Genomic DNA, 17,428 nt, shown 5'->3' on the forward strand with positions numbered 1-17,428 from the left:
ATCCCACAAAATAGCTAATGATGTGCTCCTTAGCCTTAAAGATAGGTTTCTGCTGTATGTAATAAGCTACTTGGGCAGACATGCTATTGCTTGCGGCTTACATTAAGAGCAGATAAACATGGTTTTGTGAAGGTAATGAGAAAGACATCATTCTCCAAACTCTTTATGCTGATTTCATTAACTGCATGTGTGGAAATCCAAAGCTTGACAGGCTTGCCATGCCTAGTTACCTAAGGTGTGACTGGACCATCGCTGTTCAGGGTAGGCTTTTAGTGAATGGTCAGTTGGGGATGTCAGAAACAGACATTTATTTATACAAAAATGTTGCGGATTATTACTTTATAGCGTTCATTTCTGTGGAAACCTGCAGTGAGAGAAACATCCTCGGGCTAAGCCACACATATGAATATACTTCATGATATTTTGAAAGAGAGGTTAAGAAATGTTTAGACAAGGAATGATTTTTAAGCTATGGGGGGGGGGCAGTTAGATGTTGAAGCCCCAGCTACGGGACCATGGAGCTGCTGACTGTTAATAGATTCTCTTTGTGTTCTACTACAGTATATCCTCATGTTTAGGGGACCTGCGCCCCCTTCTCTCTCTATTGATGCATTGCGTGCTCTTAATGTCTTGTTTAACTTTACTGAGGTGTTGTTTGTATAACTGTACAGTGGGCAAGTGTGCATACTCTTCTGCCTTTGTTTACAACTCATTGGCATGTTGACCTGTTGACGTGTTGAAGAGGGCTGTTTTTTCTTTGCTACGTCTTGGACTATCAACAACGCTTTAAACTTTTTCCTGTCTATCACTTTCATTACGCAAACACACATTGTGAAGGAAAGTATCAGCAGGTGGACACAGTCAGTAACCACACATGTACACATTCACACAGAGGCATGCTATAAGACCTCCCCTGTGCTAATATTTACAAGACTGTCAGTTAGTTTACCTCTTCAAAACCCCATCAGAGAGACATGCTGCATTAAAGGCTCCATTAAGGGCTTTTGAAACTCACTCTGGAGGTCTGTGAGAAACAAGTCAGCTTTAGAAGTGCCATCAGTCCGTTTCTTTTGACTTCCTACCAATCCAACACAAGAAATGATATACAAATACATGAACTGCATAATTTCAATTGTGCTGCCTATGCTCCAACGTAGTGGATGTTTTCTTTATATTTGACAAGGGAAGTGGCGCAAGATCAATGTCGTTTTTCCTTGCGGTTTCTCCCTAAACTCTGCAGACATCATATTTAGTTGTCTGCCCTTCCTCAAACATGCCTTTCTTTACCTTACTTAACCTCACGTTCTTGTCACCGGTGCATGCACCACTGTTTGCGGTCCCCATGTGCAAGTCTCTCTCCAGTCAATTCCCAAACATACACAGCAAATCAGTTTAGGATGGACATTTGATCCAATCTTCAGTTTGCATCTGCTCCAGTGACGTACTGTATCTCCAGTCTGAACCCCCCTTGGCATCGGCATCTGGCATTAATGAGGAGGTAATGAGTCTCCTCTCCTCCTCATTTGGTCATTCATCTACTGTAACTTCCCATTGCCTCCGTTAGGGCCGTGTCACTGAGGACAAAAACAATTATGACTGGACAGATGGTCTTAAAGCCACCACACCATGGCAGCAATTCACAACAACACTTTATAAAAATCTCTTTCATTTACTTGGAAGAGAATGAGTTTAGCACAGTATCATTCAAGGATACGTATCAGAAATAAAATAAAATAATTTTTTAAGTGACTTCCTGGGGGTATTAATTACACATTATGCCTTGTCTTGGACCACTGCTTTCCAAACTTTTTCTATCATGCTTTTCCTTTCTCCCCCTGGTGTGTAAATTGATTGACTTTCCATCAACTAGGCAAAATACTGGGGAAACTGGTAAAAAATGAATTAATAAAAGGAGCCAAGTTAAATGTTATTGAATTAACATTATCAAAAATCTGATCGGCATGTCTTTAATTATTTAGCTAATTAGTTTCTGTTTCATAAGTGCAAAGTACAATTTGTAAAACTGTCTTTGCATAGGAAGACACAAGGCTCTCCTGCTGTATTGACAGTTTTTCTTTTCCTCACAGTCAAACATCTGTTCATCCTTTACTCTACTTGTTGTCTTGCTTTCTGGATGCATCTTGCTAACCTGACTCCTTTTTGTCTTTCACAAATAATTCAGATTTATAGACCTTTAACCACAGCAGACATTTTTACTTGTCATGCACAGGTGTAACTAATAACATTAACGATGGCTCTGATCCAGCAATCTTTGACACACAGCAATTAAAAGACTATTAGAAACACCTGTGTTTGTCAAGTCAAAATGTCTGCTCATATGTCATATGTGCTCCCCCTGTATTGGCTCTGTGCGCTCCCCTGCCTTCAACCACACTGTTAAATCTACCTGGCTCTGTGCTCATTTTCAATTTGCACATAAAAAGTATAATCAGAAAAGCCAGAAATTTGAAAAAAAACAGAAATACGCTTGGCTGAGGTAGAAGTTTTTGTGTTTCTAAAAACAAAAATGCGACTGTTGTCTGTTCTGTATATTTGTCTCTTCAGCTTTATGCACCCAGTTCCTATCATTTGCATAAAAGTGGTGGATGGAAATGTATATGAATTAACATTTTCCTTTGCTGATTTTTTGCACTACATTTGGATTGGAAAAAAAAAGATTTATTTAAATGGTTCAGGCATTTTACTGACCGGCAGCACGGTGGTGCAGTGGTTAGCACTTTCACCTCACAGTGAGAGGGTTCAAATCCCGGTTGGGGCGTTTCTGTCTGGAGTTTGCATTTTCTCCCTGTGCCTGTGTGGGTTCTGTCCGGGTGCTCCAGCTTCCTCCCGCAGTCCAAACATGCACATTAGGTTAATTGGCGACTCTGTCCATAGGTGTGAATGTGTGCGCAACTGGTTGTTTGTCTCTATATGTCAGCCCTGTGATAGACTGGCGACCTGTCCAGGGTTATCCCCTTCCTCACCCAATGTCAGCTGGGATGTCAGGTGTATGAATGCCAAGAACAGCTGTCGCATTTTTAAAGTCCCATTATCATGGGTTTGTTATCTTGCTCACTCATGCGCTCAATATAACAGTTTCTTTCCTTGAGATAATGCGATAATTAATCTGCTATGGCAAGATTTGGTTATCATGAGATAACTTGTTAACTTGAAATAACACGATTAAGAACAATTATAGCAACCACAGCCACTCTCAACTTCAGTATCTGTACACACAGGCCATTTACATCCAGCTCTTGCAAAAGTCTATGAAAAGCTCACATTAAACTTTCAAGTTTAACTGGAGAGTCATAAGCCAGTCAAGTCACACAAGTGGATAAAAATACACACAGGAGTCAAACAAACCTCAAGCTAAACTATTTCCACTTTGGCTTAAATAGGTCTGGAGGCCGTAAAGCTGTTGTCAGTCATAAAAGATCCGTTTCAAAGTACACACCAGTCCTATTCTTTTCCCGACTCCTGACGTTGTGTCCCCCTGAGGTCAAACCTCAAGCAGCTTGAGGTTCAGGAATATTTTTGTTAAGCAGAGTTCCCCCCGACATCTTGTTTATTAAACACTGTATGATATGAAATCCATCTGCAAACACACTCACACAAAATGGAGATTAAGTGTTTCTCTTGCTAAGCTGCAGGTTTTGTGTCTCTTTTCCTTTATATGCAGCATGTTTCTCATCGCACTAGAAACACACACACTCAATTATGTTCAGACACAACCCAATCATGCTCACTCAGTTTCTTTATCGCTTCTCACTCAGACATGCACACACAAATATGGTCTTGCATTAAATTGGCCAAGTCGGACATGTCCTCGCATGCCAAGTGTACAACTGCAGCACTTATACCAGTTTATATTTTGAACCATTTTCAGCTGAAAATTAGACAAACTTTCCTTTGCTCATTAATTCATTTCACATTCATTCTCTTCCAGCAAATAAGGGCATCACAGCATCTGTGGAACTATGTGTCTTTGTTGTGAAATGTTTCTGTCTATCAGTTGAAAAGTTAGGACTTTATATTTTTCTAAATATATCTATGAGAAGGAATCTTATGTATTTGAATACTGTATATGAATATGTCCTTGTATACTGCGTTGTTGGTGGGAGCGAGTGCAGTGGCTTTGTAGTGTTTTGAGCATGTTTGCACAGCCTACCACAAACTTGTATCTTTGCAGACCTGGTTAAAATGAATCATGACCATCAATAAAATATACTTAAGTAACTTTGTCTCTATCTGTCCAATCCTGACAGAAGTTATTAAAGAATGCATTAGATTTTATACATACATAGGTGATCCAAATGAAGATGTGACTTCTAGCTTCATCTAATGCTACAAACAACGGACAAGCAAGATGACCTAAGGTCAACATTCAGCCTAAAATTAATCAGATCTATCAATAGTGAAATGATCAGTTCCCAGTGAGGAAGAGAAGACAGACGTTAACTAAGGTGTGTGGCTGTTGCATCTGCTAGTCCATGCTCACCAGGAAATATTACATTCAGGTTGCATCACCTGAAAAAAATTGCATTTGTACATTTGACTCTAACGGAGACTTGCCTTTTTTTTTTATCCAGAATGACTTGGAGTGTGGACAAGAGTAGGACTAAAGTCAATTCCTCGATCACCAAAATTGCAAGTAACAAAATTGTAATATGATATACACATCCCTATATCAAGAGTGATGTTGCCGTACATCTTCCCTATATCATCACATATATACTGTTCATCCTCTGGATATATGAAGATATAAGTTTATAACATAAAATACCCTTAATATTTGTATATGTACATATATTAAAAACTCCATATGATTAATTTTATATGGTGTTGCAACCATATATGTTGATTTATAAATGCAAGTTTATTAAAACAATATACATAAAAAAAATCATTATGCTTATATTTGTTTTTTTTTATTAATGTCTCATTAACTCTAAACATCTATCTTCCCATTCTGGGAAAGTGGTCTCCGACTTTTGGAACCCATTGCGTATAATATCCACATATATTGACTTTGGAATGGATATGTATTATTTGTATGGGCATATACTGTATGTCAATATATGAAATTGCTCCAATTTCTAATACATTTCATATATAATTTTTACATATGTGCTTTTATTCTACATGTACATACATGTCGTATAATTATGGAAATTCAATACAATTCAGTACATATATTACAATTATTATTTGCGTATGGGAGAGATCAGGCTTCAGAAGTGTAAAGCTAAACCACCAGTTTACTTAACCCCTAATGGCTCACTTCACTCACTTCCCAGCTCTGAAAAAAATGAATTCCCTTCACTGTTTGTGTAAGGAAATAAAAACTATAAGGGTGCACTTACAGCGGTCTCCTCTGATAAAATCTGATGTTGTTCATTGTTGTTTATTCTGTAGCAATTTTTTGCAGAAAAACAAAACATAACATTATGTAGTTATCAATAATAAATCAGCACAGCACATACATTTGAATAAAGCCATATGTGCTTAGAGATTAGATTTATTAAATCATGAAGGTAAAACAAGTGCAAAGGTCAGAGGCTTTGTGCCCTAATCAACATTTAGATAGAATATAAACAAAATATAAAAGAAACACAAGGGAGTTTAAATGGGCACATATGAGAAAGTTTTAAAAGAAAATAAAAAAACAAGATAAAACAGAAGAATAAGACCTTACTGTTCATTGCAACACATGAATAAAAAGTGGCAAACAGAAAGGTTTTAAGCTTTGATTTAAAAGAGCTGAAAGCTGGAGGGTGTGATATGTGATGCTCAGAAAATGAATGCTGCTTCTCCATGGGAGGCCTGGATGGTTCATAATGTAGCAGAAATGTGTTTTTGGCTCTGAACCATTCAGTGCTTTATAAACCCGTAGTATTTTAAAATCGATTCAATGATACACAAGAAGCCGGTGCAAAGATCTGAGAACTGGTGTGACGTGTTGCACTTTCTTGTGTTGCTGAGTGAGTGAGGAGAGAGGAATTAAAATATTTTGTTCTCCGAGGACAAATGTTTTTTTTTCTGCATTTCCAGTCTAATCCTGGTTTTTAAATTTCTCTTTTTGTTTTGCATCTCCTCAGTCAAAGGTGAACTTGACCCAGAAAACCGAGCCTCACACATATCTCCTGCCTGCAGGTAGTCAGTGCAAATATACTCTGCTTGGCAGTCACACAGTTTCAGGAACAAGAGATAATTAAATGGAATGAGATGTAAATGTTCTTAATCAATGATTAATGGTTGCCTGTTCGCTGCTTGATGCTCCAGGCGAGACTCTATCTAAGACTCCAGTGGGAGGTTCATGCAGGGAAGAAGACACTAATTTTTCAAATCCATACAATAATTTATTCAGACCGTACATCCTATCACCAAATGGAAAAGACGACTTTGTTATATCTGCTTTCTGAATGCAGGAGAGTGTTTTGGAGTTTTTAATATTTTATATTTTATATTTCATAAAATGCATTCATACATGCTATAAATATTATAGCTATTTACAATTTCAGCATTTCTCACGGTACATTACTGTGCAGTGGTTGGGTTAAAATATTTTGTCTGTGGGAATCAACATGATATTCAGGAAATAATCTTTACCTTCTTTCTGTCTGGCTTGAGGAACAGGAATAGGTGAAGCAAGTAAACAGCACTACGAGAGTCAGAAAATAGAGTCATTTTCCCATTAGTGTATCCATCGTGCACAGCGTGGTCGACAGGACACTGACTTGTCACCATGGCGACACATTTTCCCACTGCCAGATATTGTCAGTTCCGGAGAGCGCTGGTAACAGGGGCTTATCGCATCCCATGGGACTGATGTGCAAACCCAACTGGACAAACTACTTTTGCACCCACCTGAAAACACACAGAGGCTAAAACTGGAAAGGAACAACAGACATCTGTTGATCACTAGCAGAAATAGGCAGAAATAGCTTGAAATATTATCTAGATTTAAACTCCTTAAGCTTGAAGATGCACTAACATTTCTCATGTAATTATACAGACACACTCACATGTATATCTCTCTCAGCAGGTAATGAGATATTCAGATTAACCAATTATTCTGAGGATAAACGGACACAGGAGCATAACTTGGTGAGAGATAACCTCTGGTGATTTACCAGCTTTGTATTATTGGTGGCAGGTGGTATACTGGTAGGAAAGTTACACTCATCCATGTTTTTCAACTGTGATGTCAACAAGGGATCATATGTGTAATGTGAAAGAGGCTGATCATAGTGATAGTCATTCTAGATAGCCTTTTAACATCTTTCATCTCATTGTTTTCATCATATTGTTTGGTTAGCTCTCATCAGCCTTTTTTCGTTTACATTACAGATAAAACCCTGATAAGCCACCACTGCCCAGAGCCACACAGCTAAAAGTCAAAGGTGGTGAGTAGTTAAAGAGTTTCACCTTCTGACAACAAGAAGAAGAGCTCCTTTGTTTCTTGTGTTTGTTGGAAATACATCAAAAAGTAAAAAAAAAAAAAGAAAGAAAAAGAAAAGAAAACAGTGATTTAGACTGAGTAAGACCAAGAATGTGGAATACAGCATGTGTGGTGCATGAAATGAACGTCCAGTATACTTTCCTGGCACAGGATCAGTCAGTGCATGTAATCTCTGCACAAGGACATTTTCACAGGGACATGGGCAAGTGACGAAATCTATGTCATGCAAACCTTCATGGCCACGGCAGTGGCATGGAGACCATGAATTGTTTATTAGCACTAAAAATATGGAAAACTCATTAGAGATCATCCTCTGGGCACCATGAATGTCTGAACAAAATTTTATGGCAATTCATCCAATAACTTTTGAGATATTTCAGTCTGGATCAAAGTGGTGGACCGACATTATCCTCCCTGGATGAGTTTAAATCTATCCAGCATAAAGAATATAATAGCAGGTCTGTTCTAGCATCCATCGTTCATATATTGAGCAGTTTGAATGCAATTCCTTAAATGTAACTGCTCAAAATACTGACAAATTTGCTGCAATAAATCCCTTAATTCGTTGATTCAAACAAGCCCGGAGCACGGCTAAGCCAGGCAGCACATGCAGGTCAACACAAATAACAGCTCTGTGGCACTTAAACCCCCTGATTTTTAGGCACTGGTGAGTCCGAGCAGCTCTCCATCAACACAAAGCTTGAGAGGAAGCCTGAAGAATTTTCCAATTAGGCGGCATGAGGTTGTCTCAAAGCTGCAGATGAGATGCACAGCCACATCGCTGCAACTTGACATTCCTGACAGGCACTTGTGTGAACTTCTATCTGTCTGCCGTCCGTGCACCAGAGGTTTCATGACAGAGCGGTGACAGCAAAGTCACAGACGCTGGTGAATGTCATCCCTGGCTTGAGAATATCCACGTCCTGCTGTCTGCAAGAAATATAACTGCAGCCTAATGAGACAGATAATGGTTTGTGCACGTGTGTGTGTGTGTGTGTGTCCATTGTGTGTGTTTGTGTGTATTTATAGCATTTCTCTGTCTTGTAGCCATCCTCATTATGTTGCTAGGTTGTTGTTTTGTTCCATTTAACAATGGTTATCATGCTAAAGTACCTGAGTGGGATACAGCTTTGAATGTGGCTTGAAATGCTACTGCAGGTTATCCTTGATTATTGACAGGTTCACATAGAAATACTTTGCCATATGAACAGCAAAAGTGAAAAGTAAAAGGTAATGTCTAGCACTGTGGGTCATGCTTTTTGTTAACGTCAACTGATGCTGCTAGAAAATATAATGGTAAGGAAAAGTCTGGGTTGTTGCCATCAGTTTACTATGAATGAATAAAGTGTTGTGTGGACCCAAGAGCAGGATACAGAGGCTTAGCAGGAAAGGGTACGAGACAATTTGACTGGTTCATAAGAGAAAACAGGTACTGAAGTTAAGCCTAGTTTTTGCTAGGGCTCCAGAGAGTAGCCTGAGAGAAGAGATGTAAAACTACATTGAAATGGTTTTTGGTTCTAAAAAAATATATCTTCAAATATATACACAAATATATCTTCTTATGACATGATCAACACACAAGGCTGAGGAGCACATTAGACAGTCTATCCACAGACAAGAGCTGTAGATGGACTGGTATACTGTATATAATACTAGGTGGCTGACCAGGGTAGTGAGGGGCAGGTGCAGGCAGGTGATGATCAGGTGACTGGAGACCAGCAGGAAGAGCACACCTGCTGGGCCATGAGGCAGAGTCTGGTATTACAGGAAATGTTACAGCTAAGAAATATGGCAAAAGTTTGTAGTTATGTGCTTTTCATTGGAGATTATGAAGTAAATATCTGCATCATGCACAATAACTGCACACACATCACAACATAGCTTAGATGTGCAGCAGTGCTGTGCCTCAATAATGAACCATGTCATCTTTTCTAATCTGGGATTGGCTAATCCCCTGACGTTCCTGATCCAGGCAGACAGGCAGAGAGAGGCACAAACAAACACCTGGGGACTGGGAAAGTCCACTATCCACTATGGCTGGTTCATGTTAACACTGCTGCCTCTTTGGTTGCAGGGTGGTGGTCTCTAGGGACCATGTGCACCACCATCATGTTCCTCTCCACTCTGGCTCTCGTACTGCGCCGGCACTTCATCAGCCAAGCCAAGACGTAAGTTGTTTTTTTGTTTAACCTTTTTCGAAGCAGAACAAGGTTTTGTTAGTTGTTCTTGCCTCTTTTTTGGTGCTGCAATAACATGTACATAAGTGAATTCATATTTTACATTTACATTTATACATTTTCATAAAATCCAATTACATCTAAAAACGCTGATGGGTCAAATCAACAATGTGTCTCAGAAAACCAAAAAAAAAAAAATCCAACACAGTCAACAAACATGTTCGAAAAAATGCAGGCAAACTAAATCTATAAAGATCTTTTCTTGCCTTCATCAGAACCGTAGTGTCTTTAAGTGATGTTAAAAACATTAATTCACCCTCTGTCTGTCCAGTTTCACTGCTCAGCAGGTTCAGACTGAAATCTCTTTCTTTAAATACAGTGAAATGGCTTTGCTTTCTTCAGGTGCTCTAAATGTGCAGGGATCTTCATATTTGAGAATAAATTACTTTAGATGTTATCATCTTCAGGTTGTCAGACATTGATCTCTCCACAGAATTATGTGTAATGAGGCATGGCTCCTCAGTTGGAGATCCATGTCTAATGCCAGAGCATGACAAGTATAGACCACTACATGAGTCATTTTCCAAGAACCTTTCCTGCCTTCAGATGCTCAACCCTGGGCAGCATCTGTTGTTGGATCTTTAGCTCATTACGACGTTGAACATCCACGGACGAACAAAGTAATTATGTGGTGTGAATAACACCACGGTTTGAGGCTTGAATTGATTCCGAGGTGACGGTGTGCTGGGAAACGAGTGCTGATTACTGTGAAATGTTTTTGTCTGTCTCAGTTAGTCAGCCTCATAGTGACTGTTTTGTCACTAAAGGGAATCTCCAAGAGCTGGATGCTATTCTGAGCTGAGCTGGTAAATACTGATTGCAAATGCCAAGATTATTATGTTGAGAAGAGCAGTAACACTGACAGATTCAAAAGCTGATGCAGGGTTAAGAGGGGTTGTTTTGCATAAGCGCCTGAACAAACACCTCATTCTGATGTGACAGATTTTAAGGTTGGCTCTTGACAATAAAGGTTATAAATACAATGACATACAGTACATGCCATAAATGTGACATACTGTATATGGCTTGAAGACTGAACAAGATAGAGATAGAGATGTAGATACTCTTTTTTTCTCAGGAACATGTTTTTTTTCATGAAATATCACAGATCCTAACTGATAATTTTCTTAATTATACAGGTACAACCAGTAATAGCCATCTATTTGTTTTGACATTCAACTAAATAAACATAGAACAGATAATTATATTGTATTTGGTTGCTGAAAGGCTAAAAAGACACGCAGAGAGAGAGGAAATGGAAAAGGATTTGTTTTTGTTTTTGTTTTTTTTAATTTTTATCAGAAATACAACAGTGTTAAAGGCCAGTAATGAAATAGCTCTTCTTTCCACACTCAGCTAATAATGCCTTATTAAGTTAATTACATTTATATACAACTATTTTGCACCAACTAAATGTATTTTGAGAAAACACATTGACGTCCAGACATAACATCAACATATGGACACATTTTCACATTAAACAAAACACAGCCTCAGCTGTACTTTGTCTTTACTGTAAATTAGCAAATGTTAGCATGCTAACGTGCTAAACTACCATGGTGAAAATGGTATAAACATTACACCTATCAAACATCAGCATGTTAACATCATGACATTAGCATTTAGCTCAAAGTACAGCCTGGTGCCACTAGCATGGCTGTAGAGTCTTAGTCTTGTTATGTTAATCCTGATTATACTCTGTTGGATGAATCTGCAAAATGTCAAAAATGTCAACCTTTTACATTTCTCTTCCTCACAACATCTAGATACATAGTTTTTGATTTTTAATTGTACTCTTTCAGCCTTCAAGGAAGCAGCTCGTTTATATTAATTTCACCTCAAAGTGAAGGCCAACTTACAGAAGCTTCAAACTTGCTTGAGTGATTTAATCTATCATAACAAAAACCACATCTGTTTTTATTGTGATTAGTCAGCACCTTGTTACAATTATAGTCTGACTGATCTGCACAATGTCAATATTTCATTGTTTAAAAAAATATTTAGATCTTACTGTCACAAAGAAATGAAACAAGTGGGACAAAGTTAAACAAGACCAAAAGTCAACAGCCATGTTTGCAGCCCAGGGAGGCACAGTGGCACACTGAGCTAAATGCTAATTTCACTATGCTAACATCATTGCAATGACTATGCTATGCTGATGTTTAGCAGGCATGGTGATTATGCATGTTCAAGGTATTATGATTCATCCTCTGGGGACAATGAATGTCTCATGGCAATTCATCTAATTTCTGTCTGACGCAAAGTGTTGGACTGAACAGCTACTATAAAATTCAAAATCAGGGTGAGCAAATAATGTTGCTGACAATATTTGTAAACTGCCGTAACCAGATATTCGGCATTTCTGCGCTGAAATTTCTTGTTACCTATCATCTGACATCAAATTGGCTGAAAAACCGGCTTGCCTACATTCTCAGTCGAGCTCTTACCATGACAGAATAATATAACAATATAAAATAAAAAATGTGTTTAAATGTACAGGATTTCAAGCAAGTTTAAAACTTCTGTAAGTTGTTTTTACAGTGTTGTGAATTTAAACCAGTGGCTGCTTAGAAACTAGAAAATACATTCATTAAAATCCACTTTATAAAAATGTTCAGCAGCACATGCAGAAAATTAACTTTTTACACTGTTTCCTCTCTTGATAGGATTAAAAGACATCATCAGGAAATCAAATTGGTTTTGTGTGCACTCACTGAGTAATTGTACCAACCAGCTACATCCTACTACAAACTGCAGTAACAACATAACTGTTGGTTCAGAAAGTGATCATGCAGAATAAACCACTTCCAAACAGGGAAAGATTCACTTTGCATTTGTATTCAAATGACTTAAAAGACTTTGTTGAAGTGATGCTTCAACCAAGTCTCTCTGTCTCTCTCTCTCTCACACACGCACGCACGCACGCACGCACGCACGCACACACGCACACACGCACACACATGTACACATTGTGAAAGTGTGACTACTCTCCATTTGGCTTCAGATTACTGTTCCTGACTTGCTGGTAATCGTTATCTCACCATCATCACTCCACTCATCACCTTCAAAAATGTTTCTCATCATTGTCTCCCTCATTTAATTCATTATAATCTTGGTAATGTACAGTTCTACCCACTTCCCACTCTGCTGACCTCTCCCTCACCTCCATCGCTTCCTCCTCTCAGCTTTCCAAAAGACTCTGGGGAGAACGAGGCGTCCCGGGTGCAGAGCAGCAGAGACTCGGAAAAGTGAGCCTCAGTGTGTTACCAGGCATCCACCTCAGGTATACAGTGATAGAGATACTGTTTTCTTGTTCCATGGGTCACTGTTTCTGTTCTCGTGACAGAAGGTTGGGATGTCAGAGTCGACCCTGTGATCTGCAGTTTGTGGATAAACTGATTTTTTTTTCAACCAGCTGGTCAGAGGGCGATCCTTTCTTTGAAAGCCTTCCTCTTTTGAGACAGGGCTGAACCATTTTGATTGTGTAGTGTCACCAGAACCACCCACCACATCTTAAATTGTGTCTACTGAGTCTGAAAGGTCTGGTGTTGCTCAATTTTGTGACTCAAAAACTCAAAAAGACTCAGGCAAATGTATTAGAAAGGTTTTATTTAATGATAAAGCCAGTTAAAGTGGTGTTTCCTCAGTGCCTTAATGACAGAAAATTGAATAGTAGATGCTTTTAAAATCTGGGCTAAATAATGAAATCATCATCACTATGGTCAATACAGTTATAGTGGTGCAATGAGTGGATAGAATGACTTCACACTTCCCAGTTTGTTTGGTAGCTCTGTAAACAAATTCAGGAAAAATGTGCCATTAGTTTTGTGAGTCCGCTGGACCAGTGGAGTGCTGTCCTCTCTCTTCAGACTTTCTTGACATTGTGTTGTCTTTGGACACATTCATGGCTGTATCATTTGGTGGTGTTAGATTGGAAAGAACAGTAAAGTGTTTCTATTATGTTGTCCAATTCAAGTGTCTCTGACATTTTCTAGGATTTACATAAAACATCAAAAAAGTTTTTGTATGACTTCAATAAAATATCAGTCTACACTCTAATAACAATTGCAGCTGTAACTGGGGAAACTATAGCTGGAATAAAACTGATGCCCCATTTAATCATGATGTGTTTTATTTCTCCACAGATATGTAGGCAGGCTCCAGCGGGGAACTGCATTTAAAGATCAGACTTAATAGGAATATGTTCACCAGGTGAGACCTGCATTATTCTGACTGTCACATGTAACCAAACCTACACACTGGCATCCTCTAATGACACAGTGAATCATTTTCCATTAATCAGAAACACTGCAGGGAAAGGATGTCTAGATTTAAAGATGTGCATTTTGTCAGCTTTCAGTGGACTGATAATGGGAGCGTAGTGCAGCCACATCATCTATCTACACTGCTAAGCTACGTCTTTCTAGCAGAATGATTTTGATCCTGCACACCGTTACCACCCACAGTTCAGCTTTGTGCTGGAGAGTATCAATTACTAGAGTCGAGTTACATTGTAGGAAACTGTGTTGGACACTTGAGGGGGCGGATGTGGTCAGTGCAGTGACCCAGCACACTGGCTTGGTGGAGGGGACATCATGGCTAGGAGGGGAGACAGCCGGGCAACTGATGCATGTTTGCCAGAGCACTGGAGGGATGTGCGAGAGTGGAGCATAGAGAAGAGACAAAGCCACAGAGTAAGACAGTTTTTTAGTGGCCTGAACATTTTGTGATGCTGTTTTCTAGGATCAGTCCTTCTTATAGCTCGTGCACATTTCAGCGCGAACAGACTGAACACAGAGCTGCTGTCCATTGTTTTCTCCCAGTTCAGTCAATACTAAGTCATTTAGACAGTCTGTTATGTAGGCTATTCTATGTACAATGCCTCTGGGTATTGTCCAGCAGATCAGTCAATGGCAGTTCTCCTTTTCCTATCTCCTAACTGTGCTGAAGCTCTTGTGTAATAGCTCTCCTGAGTGTTTTGAGTGTTTGTATGTTTGCACAAATATAAAAGTTATACATGACATGACAAAAAGAAAAGAGAAAGGAAAAAACCTGATGAACAGTTACTGCTGCACATATTATCTGTTTGACTTTTGAGTCCCATTGTTTTGGGTCAGTAAAGTTTTACCCTCAGAGGCGGCACATAATATACGCTGAGCTTGTTGGTACATATTTGCTTATATATTGGCTCATCTGGCTGTTTGAAGATTGAACTCTTCCTGAGCTTGCTTAATATTTTATCAACCAAAATGTGAAACTGCTGTTTTCACTCAGAACTGGGTCTGCTATGATCAAAAGGAGCCAATTCCCCTTTGCAAACTGTCTCTCTAAATGATGAAATACTTAATTTGTCACTTTCCTATTGCCTCCTCTGACTCTCCCTCCCTCCCTCCCTCTCTCCCTCCTCCACACAGATGTGGGTTTCAGATGTGGAGGGTGTCCTCAGGTCCATGGCCAGACAGCTGGTGAGTTGAAGTCCACAGGACTTGTTGTTTGATGGTTGTGGGAACTTAACCTGCTGTGTTCAAATATTGACTGTATATGACTGAATAGATAAAGTCAGAGAGGATAGTAAAGTAATAATATCAGTGGCTCTTTTTAGTTTATACATGTTGTGACATTGGAATTATATTGTTCTATCTGTGTTATGTGTGGTTTGGAGGGAGCTTCACTGTTTTCACATCCTGCAGAGCAAAACCACAGGCAGCCTACAGGCTCTCTGATTGTCTATCCATCCATTATCCATACCGCTTATCCGTATAGGGTCGCTGGAGCCAACCCCAGCTGACATTGGGTGGGGGTGGGGTACACCCTGGACAGGTCACTAGTCTATCGCATGGCTGACATATGGAGACAAACAAGCAATCACACTTTCATTCACACCTATGGGCACTTAAGAGCTGCCTATTAACCCAATGTGCATGTTTTTGGACTGAGGAAGTCGGAGTACCTGGAGAAAACCCACACAGGCACAGGGAGAACATGCAAACTCCACACAGAAAGGCCCCAACCGAGGTTCGAACCCAGAACCTTCTTGCTGCGAGGTGACAGTGCTAACCACTGCACCACTGTGCCGCCCCTTTCTCATTATATAATATCAAAATCTTTATCAATCTTTTTGCTGCAGTCCCTTTGTCTGCTGTTCTTCTTTTAAGTGAACTTCTGGACTCACTTTTCATCAAGCTGCAGTTATTACTGTGAGAGTTGAAGCTTTGAATGTCGTCACTTTATGTCCGTGTACACAAGTTACAAGCTAAACAGACACAAACCCAGCTAGCAGCATGGCAGAGGTAGCATGAGGTTAGTAATCAACAAACTTTAGTTTGAGAACTAGTAAACAGCCTTTCTTGAATTATGTTAAAACCCCACTTTTCACTGAGTTCAAACTGATTAAAAAAATATTTGTCAACTCAGCTGGCATCTGTAACAGTCTCATTTACAGTGTCTGTTATAAGATCATCATTTACTAGGTCTCAAAACATCAGATTTGGCACAATTAAATGATCTTTTGTTGGTGTCACATGAAGAAACTATTTTTGACAAAAAATATCAGGTAGAACTTCAATTCTAAAGTCACAAAGTGTTTTGGATGAGATTCTTTGTCGCTTATTATGGGCAGTGAAGTGTCAAACTAACTAACCCTCTCTTGTTCCCAGAATGCTTCTCAGGGGAAATATCCTCGCGATATAAGTGGAAACAGTCCAGTGTGTCCTCCTCCATCTTCTTCAAACCACAGCAGGTCTCTCTCCAGTAAAAGATGTGGCTTTAGATGTTCTTCAGCTATTTGACAGCAGAACTCAAGACATATCACATACTTTGTTTGTCCCAAAAAAACAGACAGACTGAAGTTGTCCTGTAAATTGTTTTAAATTTTTGCAGCAAATAGGGATGTCACCAAGATTCAGGCACCTATCCCAGCAGGCACCATACATCCAACATCAGAAAGACATTGACTGTAAACAAACGATAAACTTTTGTTGGTAATAAAAATCAGGTTGACATCAAAACCCAACGTTGGCTACTTGACACTGTGACATTAACAGATATTGGATTTTACCCAACTCTATAATGTCTTCTATGTCAAGATGGCGTTGGCATCGGGAAGATGCTGGATTTTGGTTACTTAACAGCACACCTTAAAACTAATAAAATACCAACATCAGCTGTGCTCAGTATTCTATGTCAATTTTACATTGGCATTAGACGCTGTCCTGATATTGAATATTGGTCACCCAACATCACAAACTACATTCAACCAAATAACAACATCTTGTTGGAGGCCTGCTGTGTGCCTGCTGTGTGCCTGCTGCGATGGAAAGTATGCTTTGTGTCCTGAGCACGAAAACTGTAACAGATGTTATAGTCAACCTTGTTTGAACCCAGTTTCCTTAGCAAGCCTCACCTCTTCAGCCAGTCTTGCAATGACCTCTTCTCTTAGTAAAGCTGCTGTTTAACCTTCAGGAGAGGAAAGTAACTGTATAATTATTCAACTGTCCCCTAAGCAATGAAAAGTAGTTTCCAACTTAAGGTTCTCTGGAATGACTGCTAAATTACTCTGCTGCCAGATCAGAAATAAAAAAACAAAAAAGAAGTGTTTTCTGTGTTGTACACGACCTGTTACGTCTTTATTTGGAGGGAAATCCACACCCACACTGTCAGCAGCACAAAAGCACCACACACAAAAAACAAGCTACCAGGGTTATTCTATTGTATCATTTGTATTCAT

The 17,428-nt window shown here is 39.3% G+C and overlaps 1 long non-coding RNA gene across 1 annotated transcript; it reads left to right on the forward strand.

Annotated features, from left to right (window-relative positions):
* The first annotated feature begins 12,954 nt into the window (after positions 1–12,954).
* Positions 12,955–16,994, forward strand: LOC111236341. Its single transcript, XR_002665718.1, has 4 exons — positions 12,955–12,985; positions 13,848–13,914; positions 15,117–15,167; positions 16,359–16,994. It is a non-coding gene; the product is annotated as an uncharacterized LOC111236341 (long non-coding RNA).
* The last annotated feature ends 434 nt before the right edge of the window (positions 16,995–17,428 follow it).

Source organism: Seriola dumerili, unplaced genomic scaffold (genome assembly GCF_002260705.1).
Source record: "Seriola dumerili isolate Sdu_G_001 unplaced genomic scaffold, Sdu_1.0 BDQW01000621.1, whole genome shotgun sequence".
NCBI classification, from domain to species: Eukaryota; Metazoa; Chordata; class Actinopteri; order Carangiformes; family Carangidae; genus Seriola; species Seriola dumerili.